This window comes from Melanerpes formicivorus, unplaced genomic scaffold (genome assembly GCF_026170545.1).
Source record: "Melanerpes formicivorus ecotype bairdi unplaced genomic scaffold, bMelFor1.0.p_v2 SCAF_414, whole genome shotgun sequence".
NCBI lineage: Eukaryota > Metazoa > Chordata > Aves > Piciformes > Picidae > Melanerpes > Melanerpes formicivorus.
This window is the reverse complement of record NW_027142766.1, coordinates 137,501-150,000: the sequence shown is the minus strand read 5'-3', so window position 1 is coordinate 150,000 and position 12,500 is coordinate 137,501.

Below are 12,500 nucleotides of genomic sequence, written 5' to 3'. Positions count from 1 at the left end.
GGACGTGCTAGAGGAGACAGCGACCCGCGGAAGCGGGGCGCGCCCCCGGCACGCCAGGACCTTAGAGCCGGGGCGGCTCGCTCGGGCAGCGGGCGGGGGTACGGGCCACAAAGCCGCCCTTCTCAGGCTAGAGGTTTCATTTAGGGAGGAACCCTCGGGGACCCCACCCGGGCAGGTGAGGCCTCACGCGCGGCGCCGCTTTTAGCCCCTTTTAACTTTCGCGACGCCGCCTGCCTCGCTCTCGGCTCGGCCAACCCCCGCCACACACGCAGCTGCTCGCGGCCGGCACCCGCGGGTACCCGGAACCGAGGACGACACCGGCGCCTCACGCGTTTTAGGACACCTGAAAACTCACGGGGCCACGCAGCAGTCACAAAGCCGGTTGCGGTAGACCGGTCCCCGAACCCTGCCCCAGCGCCGGGGGGGAGGTGGAAAGGGGAGGATGCGGCAAGGCACGCGCCGGGCCGCTAACGCCACGGCTCCCCCCCGCTCGAGCCGCTCGGGGCTGGGGGAACGAGGACGACACCTCACACGCGACGGGAAGCGAAGTGGAAAGGAAGACCGCCCTTGCCCTGCCGGCCGGGGGCCCTTTCCGACGCGACCCGAAAGGCCTCATCGATCAACAAGGACAGAAGGAAAGGAAGCCAGCGGAGGCCCCACGGCCTCGCTCTTCTGGGACAGACACAGCCACGCGCACCCGCCACCGCCCTCGGGAGCAGCCAGCAGGCACGGGGCTCGGCGTGCGGGCAACACGCCGGAGGAGCAAACGGGGCGCCCTCCAGAGATGGGGGGAGGGGGGGCAAGCTGCACCGGGCCGCACCGGCTCACAGGGCACCTCTGCCTCCCCGAAATGTGGGCTTGCATTTTCCCTCAAGCTGCACCGAGTTACATCTCCATCACGGGGCGCCCCTCTGGAGCCAGGAGGAAGCCGTGCTGGGGCACCGGCTTGCCCTCCTCCCCCCATGCCGGGCTCCATAGCATACGAGTGGCCAGTCACCGCCGCTGGCTTTTCCCTTAGATGCCGTGCCCCCGCGGGCTGCGGCTTTGGCCATGGGGGGGAACCCCCGTGAAGAGGGTCCAGTGCTGGGAACTCTCTCTGCCCCTTACCGGGCTCTCTCTCGCCGTGCCTGGACGGGCTTGCTTTCCATTCTTGGTGGGACCGACGCCGGCACCACGTCTCCCCGGCTTTCTCTGCCCCCGTGCCCCACCGGGCAAACTTCGCTTCGGGGGTTCCACACTTCGGCAGTGGCCGGCGCCAGCCACTCGTCAACTTTTTTTCTTTTCCCCGCTTTCGTTGCCGAGCCCGGGCTGGGCTCCGGCTCACGGACGAGCGAAACCCATCCAACACCGCTGAGGGTGCGCCAGCGGCCGCTCCAAACCGCCGCGCCTTTGTTCGGCCCCGCGGGTCCCCTCTCTGACCCGGGCGAAAGCCACCGAGAAGCCAGACGGACCCCTGCCCAGCCGCCTGGCGGGTGGCTTGGAGCAGCCGCTCGGCAGCGCTGCCCTGGGAGTGCTCGGCGTCGCTTGTTCCCTCATATACGGAACTGGAGGGCCGTCAGCTCCGCGAGCGCACAACCAGCCGACCTCCGCCCAGCGGCAGGTCGCAGAAATCACGCCGGCTTGTACGATGACGTAGGCGGAGGCAGAGCGCAACAGCGACCCCTTGGCGACAAGCGCGATCTCCGCGGAGAGCACGTCTACTCGCCGAGGGAGAGCACGTCTACTCGCCGAGGGAGAGCACGTCTACTCGCCGAGGGAGAGCACGTCTACTCGCCGAGGGAGAGCACGTCTACTCGCCGAGGGAGAGCACGTCTACTCGCCCAGGGAGAGCACGTCTACTCGCCCAGGGAGAGCACGTCTACTCGCCCAGGGAGAGCACGTCTACTCGCCCAGGGAGAGCACGTCTACTCGCCCAGGGAGAGCACGTCTACTCGCCCAGGGAGAGCACGTCTACTCGCCCAGGGAGAGCACGTCTACTCGCCCAGGGAGAGCACGTCTACTCGCCCAGGGAGAGCACGTCTACTCGCCCAGGGAGAGCACGTCTACTCGCCCAGGGAGAGCACGTCTACTCGCCCAGGGAGAGCACGTCTACTCGCCCAGGGAGAGCACGTCTACTCGCCCAGGGAGAGCACGTCTACTCGCCGAGGGAGAGCACGTCTACTCGCCGAGGGAGAGCACGTCTACCCGCCGAGGGAGAGCACGTCTACTCGCCGAGGGAGAGCACGTCTACTCGCCGAGGGAGAGCACGTCTACCTCCCGCCTGAGGGAGAGCACGGGGGGGGGGGGACAAAGACAGGCGGCAGCAGCTTCGGTGAACGTCACCCGGGAGGCGACCGGGGCTGTCCCGGGGCAGTCCCGGGAAGCCGGCGTCCGACACAGGGAACCGTCAGCTGCCGGACCGGGGCGAATCCCCGCGGCCACGGCAGGGGTGGGGGCTCGAAGACAGCCGGCAGCCGCTTCGGTGAACGTCACCCGGGAGGAGACTGGGGCCCTCCCGGGACCGTCCCGGGAAGACGACGTTCGGCACGAGATCCCGGCCGCGGCCGGACCGGCTCGAAGCCTCGCGGTCCCGGCAGCAGCCGGAGCCGCTCGCCGCCTCGGGCTCCCGGCCCCCTACAGATCCGGCGACTCGTTCGCGGGCGGCGGGGGGAGGCAGTGGAGGGGGTGCGGGGAGAAGCGGCAGCGGAGGCGGAGGGGGGGGGGGCTCGAAGACAGCCGGCAGCCGCTTCGGTGAACGTCGCCCGGCCGGCGACCGGGGCCGTCCCGGGGCCGTCCGGGGATGCCGGCTTCCGGCACGGGGTCCCGGCCGCGGCCGGACCGGCTCGTATCCCCGCGGCTCCGGCAGGGGGGGGGGGGGCTCGAAGACAGCCGGCAGTCGCCTCGGTGAACGTCACCCGGCCGGCGACCGCGGCCGTTCCGGGGCCGTCCCGGGAAGCCTGCGACAGGCACGGGGTCCCAGCCGCGGCCGGACCGACTCGAAGCCCCGCGGCCCCGGCACGGGGGAGGCCCAAAGACTGGCGGCAGCCGCTTCGCTGAACGTCACCCGGCCGGCGACCGGGGCCGTCCCGGGGCCGTCCCGGGATGCCGGCATCCGGCACGGGGGTCCCGGCCGCGGCAGGAGCGGCTCGAATCCCCGCGGTCCCGGCAGCAGCCGGAGCCGCTCGCCGTTCGGGCTCCCGGCACCCTACGGATCCGGCGACTCGTTCGCCGGCGGCGGGGGGGAGGCAGTGAAGGAGGTGCGGGCAGAAGCGGCAGCGGAGGCGGAGGGGGGGGGGGGGCTCGAAGACAGCCGTCAGCCGCTTCGGAGAACGTCACCCGGCCGGCGACCGCGGCCGTTCCGGGGCCGTCCCGGGAAGCCTGCGACAGGCACGGGGTCCCGGCCTCGGCCGGACCCGCACTGGGTGCCGCCGCCTCGGGCTCTCGGGACGGTATGGATCCGCCGACTCGTTCGCCGGCGGCGGGGGGAGGCAGTGGAGGGGGTGCGGGGAGAAGCGGCAGCGGAGGCGGAGGGGGGGGGGGGCTCGAAGACAGCCGGCAGCCGCTTCGGTGAACGTCACCCGGCCGGCGACCGGGGCCGTCCCGGGGCCGTCCCGGGATGCCGGCTTCCGGCACGGGGGTCCCGGCCGCGGCCGGACCGGCTCGAATCCCCGCGGTCCCGGCAGCAGCCGGAGCCGCTCGCCGTTCGGGCTCCCGGCACCCTACGGATCCGCCGACTCGTTCGCCGGCGGCGGGGGGAGGCAGTGGAGGGGGTGCGGGCAGAAGCGGCCGCGGAGGCGGAGGGGGGGGGGGCTCGAAGACAGCCGGCAGCCGCTTCGGTGAACGTCGCCCGGCCGGCGACCGGGGCCGTCCCGGGGCCGTCCGGGGATGCCGGCTTCCGGCACGGGGTCCCGGCCGCGGCCGGAGCGGCTCGAATCCCCGCGGTCCCGGCAGCAGCCGGAGCCGCTCGCCGTTCGGGCTCCCGGCACCCTACAGATCCGGCGACTCGTTCGCCGGCGGCGGGGGGAGGCAGTGGAGGGGGTGCGGGGAGAAGCGGCCGCGGAGGCGGAGGGGGGGGGGGGGGCTCGAAGACAGCCGGCAGCCGCTTCGGTGAACGTCACCCGGGAGGCGACCGGGACCGGCCCGGGAAGCCATCGTCCGGCCCCGGATCCCGGCCGCGGCCGGACCGGCTCGAAGCCCCGCGGCCCCGGCACGGGGGAGGCCCAAAGACTGGCGGCAGCCGCTTCGCTGAACGTCACCCGGCCGGCGACCGGGGCCGTCCCGGGGCCGTCCCGGGATGCCGGCTTCCGGCACGGGGTCCCGGCCGCGGCCGGACCGGCTCGAATCCCCGCGGTCCCGGCAGCAGCCGGAGCCGCTCGCCGTTCGGGCTCCCGGCACCCTACGGATCCGCCGACTCGTTCGCCGGCGGCGGGGGGAGGCAGTGGAGGGGGTGCGGGCAGAAGCGGCAGCGGAGGCGGAGGGGGGGGGGGCTCGAAGACAGCCGGCAGCCGCTTCGGTGAACGTCGCCCGGCCGGCGACCGGGGCCGTCCCGGGGCCGTCCGGGGATGCCGGCTTCCGGCACGGGGTCCCGGCCGCGGCCGGACCGGCTCGTATCCCCGCGGCTCCGGCAGGGGGGGGGGGGGCTCGAAGACAGCCGGCAGTCGCCTCGGTGAACGTCACCCGGCCGGCGACCGCGGCCGTTCCGGGGCCGTCCCGGGAAGCCTGCGACAGGCACGGGGTCCCAGCCGCGGCCGGACCGACTCGAAGCCCCGCGGCCCCGGCACGGGGGAGGCCCAAAGACTGGCGGCAGCCGCTTCGCTGAACGTCACCCGGCCGGCGACCGGGGCCGTCCCGGGGCCGTCCCGGGATGCCGGCATCCGGCACGGGGTCCCGGCCGCGGCCGGAGCGGCTCGAATCCCCGCGGTCCCGGCAGCAGCCGGAGCCGCTCGCCGTTCGGGCTCCCGGCACCCTACGGATCCGGCGACTCGTTCGCCGGCGGCGGGGGGAGGCAGTGAAGGAGGTGCGGGCAGAAGCGGCAGCGGAGGCGGAGGGGGGGGGGGGGCTCGAAGACAGCCGTCAGCCGCTTCGGAGAACGTCACCCGGCCGGCGACCGCGGCCGTTCCGGGGCCGTCCCGGGAAGCCTGCGACAGGCACGGGGTCCCGGCCTCGGCCGGACCCGCACTGGGTGCCGCCGCCTCGGGCTCTCGGGACGGTATGGATCCGCCGACTCGTTCGCCGGCGGCGGGGGGGAGGCAGTGGAGGGGGTGCGGGGAGAAGCGGCAGCGGAGGCGGAGGGGGGGGGGGCTCGAAGACAGCCGGCAGCCGCTTCGGTGAACGTCACCCGGCCGGCGACCGGGGCCGTCCCGGGGCCGTCCCGGGATGCCGGCTTCCGGCACGGGGTCCCGGCCGCGGCCGGACCGGCTCGAATCCCCGCGGTCCCGGCAGCAGCCGGAGCCGCTCGCCGTTCGGGCTCCCGGCACCCTACGGATCCGCCGACTCGTTCGCCGGCGGCGGGGGGAGGCAGTGGAGGGGGTGCGGGCAGAAGCGGCCGCGGAGGCGGAGGGGGGGGGGCTCGAAGACAGCCGGCAGCCGCTTCGGTGAACGTCGCCCGGCCGGCGACCGGGGCCGTCCCGGGGCCGTCCGGGGATGCCGGCTTCCGGCACGGGGTCCCGGCCGCGGCCGGAGCGGCTCGAATCCCCGCGGTCCCGGCAGCAGCCGGAGCCGCTCGCCGTTCGGGCTCCCGGCACCCTACAGATCCGGCGACTCGTTCGCCGGCGGCGGGGGGAGGCAGTGGAGGGGGTGCGGGGAGAAGCGGCCGCGGAGGCGGAGGGGGGGGGGGGGGCTCGAAGACAGCCGGCAGCCGCTTCGGTGAACGTCACCCGGGAGGCGACCGGGACCGGCCCGGGAAGCCATCGTCCGGCCCCGGATCCCGGCCGCGGCCGGACCGGCTCGAAGCCCCGCGGCCCCGGCACGGGGGAGGCCCAAAGACTGGCGGCAGCCGCTTCGCTGAACGTCACCCGGCCGGCGACCGGGGCCGTCCCGGGGCCGTCCCGGGATGCCGGCTTCCGGCACGGGGTCCCGGCCGCGGCCGGACCGGCTCGAATCCCCGCGGTCCCGGCAGCAGCCGGAGCCGCTCGCCGTTCGGGCTCCCGGCACCCTACGGATCCGCCGACTCGTTCGCCGGCGGCGGGGGGAGGCAGTGGAGGGGGTGCGGGCAGAAGCGGCAGCGGAGGCGGAGGGGGGGGGGCTCGAAGACAGCCGGCAGCCGCTTCGGTGAACGTCGCCCGGCCGGCGACCGGGGCCGTCCCGGGGCCGTCCGGGGATGCCGGCTTCCGGCACGGGGTCCCGGCCGCGGCCGGAGCGGCTCGAATCCCCGCGGTCCCGGCAGCAGCCGGAGCCGCTCGCCGTTCGGGCTCCCGGCACCCTACAGATCCGGCGACTCGTTCGCCGGCGGCGGGGGGAGGCAGTGGAGGGGGTGCGGGGAGAAGCGGCCGCGGAGGCGGAGGGGGGGGGGGGGGCTCGAAGACAGCCGGCAGCCGCTTCGGTGAACGTCACCCGGGAGGCGACCGGGACCGGCCCGGGAAGCCATCGTCCGGCCCCGGATCCCGGCCGCGGCCGGACCGGCTCGAAGCCCCGCGGCCCCGGCACGGGGGAGGCCCAAAGACTGGCGGCAGCCGCTTCGCTGAACGTCACCCGGCCGGCGACCGGGGCCGTCCCGGGGCCGTCCCGGGATGCCGGCTTCCGGCACGGGGTCCCGGCCGCGGCCGGACCGGCTCGAATCCCCGCGGTCCCGGCAGCAGCCGGAGCCGCTCGCCGTTCGGGCTCCCGGCACCCTACGGATCCGCCGACTCGTTCGCCGGCGGCGGGGGGAGGCAGTGGAGGGGGTGCGGGCAGAAGCGGCAGCGGAGGCGGAGGGGGGGGGGGCTCGAAGACAGCCGGCAGCCGCTTCGGTGAACGTCACCCGGCCGGCGACCGGGGCCGTCCCGGGGCCGTCCGGGGATGCCGGCTTCCGGCACGGGGTCCCGGCCGCGGCCGGAGCGGCTCGAATCCCCGCGGTCCCGGCAGCAGCCGGAGCCGCTCGCCGTTCGGGCTCCCGGCACCCTACAGATCCGGCGACTCGTTCGCCGGCGGCGGGGGGAGGCAGTGGAGGGGGTGCGGGGAGAAGCGGCAGCGGAGGCGGAGGGGGGGGGGGGGCTCGAAGACAGCCGGCAGCCGCTTCGGTGAACGTCACCCGGGAGGCGACCGGGACCGGCCCGGGAAGCCATCGTCCGGCCCGGGATCCCGGCCGCGGCCGGACCGGCTCGAAGCCCCGCGGCCCCGGCACGGGGGAGGCCCAAAGACTGGCGGCAGCCGCTTCGCTGAACGTCACCCGGCCGGCGACCGGGGCCGTCCCGGGGCCGTCCCGGGATGCCGGCTTCCGGCACGGGGTCCCGGCCGCGGCCGGACCGGCTCGAATCCCCGCGGTCCCGGCAGCAGCCGGAGCCGCTCGCCGTTCGGGCTCCCGGCACCCTACGGATCCGGCGACTCGTTCGCCGGCGGCGGGGGGAGGCAGTGGAGGCGGTGCGGGGAGAAGCGGCAGCGGAGGCGGAGGGGGGGCGGGGGGGACGATAGTGGCGGGGGGCGGGGGGGTGCTCGAAGGCAGCCGGCAGCCGGTTCGGTGAACATTCGCCGGGGCGGGGGGGCGACCTGTCCGTGCCCGGGGCAGCCCCGGGAAGCCGGCAGCCAGCACGGGGTCCCGGCAGCACCTGTTCCCTGCCCTGGGACTTGCCGTGCCCGGCGGCCGGTTGCCGGGTGGGGGGAGCGATGAGAGGCGGGGCGCAGCGGCCGGGGCAGCGCCGGGCCGCAGCGGGGGGCTGGGCGGGTGGGGTAGGCGTCGAGCGGCAAGCCCTCGGCTGCAGCGAATGTTCGGCGGTGCGGGGCGGGGGGGGGACGGGACGACACGTTGGGGGCGCCGAGTCCGAGCCACCCCCGCCCCAGGGGCGGCCGGAGGGGGAGGCCGGTGCCTGGCCCTGGGAGCTGCTGGGCGCCGGATGGCCGAGGGTGCGTCAGAAGCCGCCCGAGCGGTCGAGCAGGTCCTCCAGAAAGGCCTAGGGTGGCTTCGAGGGCCCCGGGAGCAGTCGAGGGAGGCCTCCAGGCAGGTCTGGAGTGGATGGGAGGCCTTCCAAAGCAGACAAGGGAGGCTGCCAGCGGGGCCTAGGCTGGCACTGCAGCCTGTAAATGGTTGGGGGGGGGGCCTCTGGTGCGGCCTGGAGTCTCTGGGTGGCGTCCAGAGAGGTGCAAAAGATCCTCTGGTGCGGCCTGTGGTGGCGGAGAAGCCTGCAGAGCGTGCGGGGGAGGCTTCTGGTGCGGCCTGGGGTGGGTCGGAAGCCTGCAGAGCGTGCGGGAGAGGCTTCTGGTGCGGCCTGGGGTGGCTGAGAAGCCTGCAGAGCGTGCGGGAGAGGCTTCTGCTGCGGCCTGGGGTGGCTGAGAAGCCTGCAGAGCGTGCGGGAGAGGCTTCTGCTGCGGCCTGGGGTGGCTGAGAAGCCTGCAGAGCGTGCGGGGGAGGCTTCTGTTGGGGCCTGGGGTGGGTCAGAAGCCTACAGAGCATGCGGGGGAGGCTTCTGGTGCGGCCTGGGGTGGGTCGGAAGCCTGCAGAGCGTGCGGGAGAGGCTTCTGTTGGGGCCTGGGGTGGCTGAGAAGCCTGCAGAGCGTGCGGGGGAGGCTTCTGCTGCGGCCTGGGGTGGGTGGGAAGCCTGCAGAGCGTGCGGGGGAGGCTTCTGGTGCGGCCTGGGGTGGCTGAGAAGCCTGCAGAGCGTGCGGGGGAGGCTTCTGCTGCGGCCTGGGGTGGCTGAGAAGCCTGCAGAGCGTGCGGGGGAGGCTTCTGGTGCGGCCTGGGGTGGCTGAGAAGCCTGCAGAGCGTGCGGGGGAGGCTTCTGGTGCGGCCTGGGGTGGGACGGAAGCCTGCAGAGCGTGCGGGGGAGGCTTCTGGTGCGGCCTGGGGTGGGTCGGAAGCCTGCAGAGCGTGCGGGAGAGGCTTCTGCTGCGGCCTGGGGTGGGTCGGAAGCCTGCAGAGCGTGCGGGAGAGGCTTCTGCTGCGGCCTGGGGTGGCTGAGAAGCCTGCAGAGCGTGCGGGAGAGGCTTCTGTTGGGGCCTGGGGTGGCTGAGAAGCCTGCAGAGCGTGCGGGAGAGGCTTCTGCTGCGGCCTGGGGTGGCTGAGAAGCCTGCAGAGCGTGCGGGAGAGGCTTCTGCTGCGGCCTGGGGTGGCTGAGAAGCCTGCAGAGCGTGCGGGAGAGGCTTCTGGTGCGGCCTGGGGTGGCTGAGAAGCCTGCAGAGCGTGCGGGAGAGGCTTCTGCTGCGGCCTGGGGTGGCTGAGAAGCCTGCAGAGCGTGCGGGAGAGGCTTCTGCTGCGGCCTGGGGTGGCTGAGAAGCCTGCAGAGCGTGCGGGAGAGGCTTCTGCTGCGGCCTGGGGTGGCTGAGAAGCCTGCAGGGCGTGCGGGAGAGGCTTCTGCTGCGGCCTGGGGTGGCTGAGAAGCCTGCAGAGCGTGCGGGAGAGGCTTCTGCTGCGGCCTGGGGTGGGTGGGAAGCCTGCAGAGCGTGCGGGGGAGGCTTCTGGTGCGGCCTGGGGTGGCTGAGAAGCCTGCAGAGCGTGCGGGGGAGGCTTCTGGTGCGGCCTGGGGTGGCTGAGAAGCCTGCAGAGCGTGCGGGAGAGGCTTCTGGTGCGGCCTGGGGTGGCTGAGAAGCCTGCAGAGCGTGCGGGGGAGGCTTCTGGTGCGGCCTGGGGTGGCTGAGAAGCCTGCAGAGCGTGCGGGGGAGGCTTCTGGTGCGGCCTGGGGTGGCTGAGAAGCCTGCAGAGCGTGCGGGAGAGGCTTCTGGTGCGGCCTGGGGTGGCTGAGAAGCCTGCAGAGCGTGCGGGAGAGGCTTCTGCTGCGGCCTGGGGTGGCTGAGAAGCCTGCAGAGCGTGCGGGAGAGGCTTCTGCTGCGGCCTGGGGTGGGTCGGAAGCCTGCAGAGCGTGCGGGAGAGGCTTCTGCTGCGGCCTGGGGTGGCTGAGAAGCCTGCAGAGCGTGCGGGAGAGGCTTCTGGTGCGGCCTGGGGTGGCTGAGAAGCCTGCAGAGCGTGCGGGGGAGGCTTCTGGTGCGGCCTGGGGTGGCTGAGAAGCCTGCAGAGCGTGCGGGAGAGGCTTCTGGTGCGGCCTGGGGTGGCTGAGAAGCCTGCAGAGCGTGCGGGAGAGGCTTCTGCTGCGGCCTGGGGTGGCTGAGAAGCCTGCAGAGCGTGCGGGAGAGGCTTCTGCTGCGGCCTGGGGTGGGTCGGAAGCCTGCAGAGCTTGCGGGGGAGGCTTCTGCTGCGGCCTGGGGTGGGTCGGAAGCCTGCAGAGCATGCGGGGGAGGCTTCTGCTGCGGCCTGGGGTCTCTGGGTGGCCTCTAGAGAGGTGCAAAAGACCCTCTGGGTTGGGCTGGGGTGGCTCTTGGACCCCTGCCACACAGTGGAGAGAGGCCTCCGGCCCGCCACCTGTGTCCCTGTGTGCCTGAGTGCCTGTGTCCCTGCGTCCCTGTGTCCCTGTGTCCCTGAGTGCCTGAGTGCCTGTGTCCCTGTGTCCCTGTGTCCCTGAGTGCCTGAGTGCCTGTGTCCCTGTGTCCCTGTGTCCCTGAGTGCCTGAGTGCCTGAGTGCCTGTGTCCCTGTGTCCTTGTGTCCCTGTGTCCCTGTGTCCCTGTGTGCCCGAGTGCCTGTGTCCCTGTGTCCCTGTCTGTGTACCTGTGTGCGAGAGTGTCCGGCACGCCACCCAGCGGCGGCGGGCAAGCAGGTAGGCGGGTGGGCGGGCCGGCGAGGGCCAGTGTGAGTTTGGGGGGTGGGAGGGGAGGCGGTAGCTGGAAGCGTCAGAGGAGGGGGCGTGGCTCCGGCTGGCCCCGGGAGCAGGTTCCCGGGACCGGGACCGGCTGGACCCGGCGGGTGGTTGATCCCGGGGCGGGGGGCAGAGGCGGCGGGAAGCGGCAGCTGCGTGTGCGGCGGGGGGGTGGAGGGCGAACCGCGGCGGGAAGCGGATGCTTCAGAGCAGGTTACGGGGGCGGGGACGGACGACACCACCTGTCCCCGCCCCGGGACGGGCTGGACCCGGCGCCCTGGACCCGGCGCCGTGTACCCGCCGCCGCCCCCGCCGCCGCCCCCCTCCGCCACCCCGGGACCCCGACGTTTTTTGGCGCCCGCGCCTTTTTTTTGCTCCCCGCCTGCCCGCGCTGCCCCGGGCCCTCCCCCGGGGCGGGGCGGGAGGGAGGGACGGACGGACGGGTAGCCGGGGATCTCCGAGCGCGCGCGCCACCAGACCGAGGCGGGTCCCGGCGGCGCGGCGGCGGCGGCGGCGGCAGCAAGCGACGGCGGGGGGGGCAGGCTAGGGAGAGAGGGGGAGCGGCATGCGGTAGGGCTGGGGGGTTTGTTTCGGGGGGGAGGGGTGGGGGGGGGTGGCAGCGGTCAGCGAGAGCGGGGAGAGGGGGAGCGGCATGCGGTAGGGCTGGGGTGTTTTTGGGGTGGGGGCGTTGGGGGGATTAGCGGGCGGGCGGGCAGCCGAGCCAAGCGGCAAGCCGGGGGGCGGGCGAGGGCGGCTTTAGGGCCGGAGGAGCGGAGCGCAACCTCCCCCGTGCAGGCTCCAGCGTGGAGAGCAGCAAGTTTTTGGGGACGGGGGACGACGGACGGGAGGGGCAGCGGCGAGAGGCTAGCTGCGGCAAGGGGCACCGGCACGGCCGCCCTAACAGCGCCGCCTCGGTCGCAGGGGTTAGAGAGCAGCCGGGCAGCCCGGGAGGGAAGCGGCAGCCCGCGAAGGGGGGAAGGGGGGGCTCCGCGCAAACCGGTAACGGGGGCCGGGGGGTGTGGGGAGCTGGGGGTGGCAGCAGCGGCAAGAGGCAACGTCGGGAGGGGGGGCTCCGCGCAAACCGGTAACGGGGGCCGGGGGGTGTGGGGGGGGGCGGTGGCGGCCGCGGCAAGAGGCAACGGCAGGCGGGGGGGCTCCGCGCAAACCGGCAGCGGGGGGGGGGGGCGGGGGGTAGCGGCAAGAGGCAACGGCGGGAAGGGGGGGCTCCGCGCAAACCGCTAACGGGAGCCGGGGGGTGTGGGGAGCTGGGGGTGGCAGCAGCGGCAAGAGGCAACGTCGGGAGGGGGGGCTCCGCGCAAACCGGTAACGGGGGCCCGGGGGTGTGGAGGGGGCGGTGGTGGCCGCGGCAAGAGGCAACGGCAGGCGGGGGCGCTCCGCGCAAACCGGCAGCGGGGGGGGGGGCGGGGGGTAACGGCAAGAGGCAACGGCGGGAAGGGGGGCCTCCGCGCAAACCGGCAGCGGGGGGGGGGCGGGGGTAGCGGCAAGAGGCAACGGCGGGAAGGGGGGGCTCCGCGCAAACCGGCAGCGGGGGGGGGGCGGGGGGTAGCGGCAAGAGGCAACGGCGGGAAGGGGGGGCTCCGCGCAAACCGGCAGCGGGGGGGGGGCGGGGGTAGCGGCAAGAGGCAACGGCGGGAAGGGGGGGCTCCGCGCAAACCGGCAGCGGGGGGGGGGCGGGGGGTAGCGGC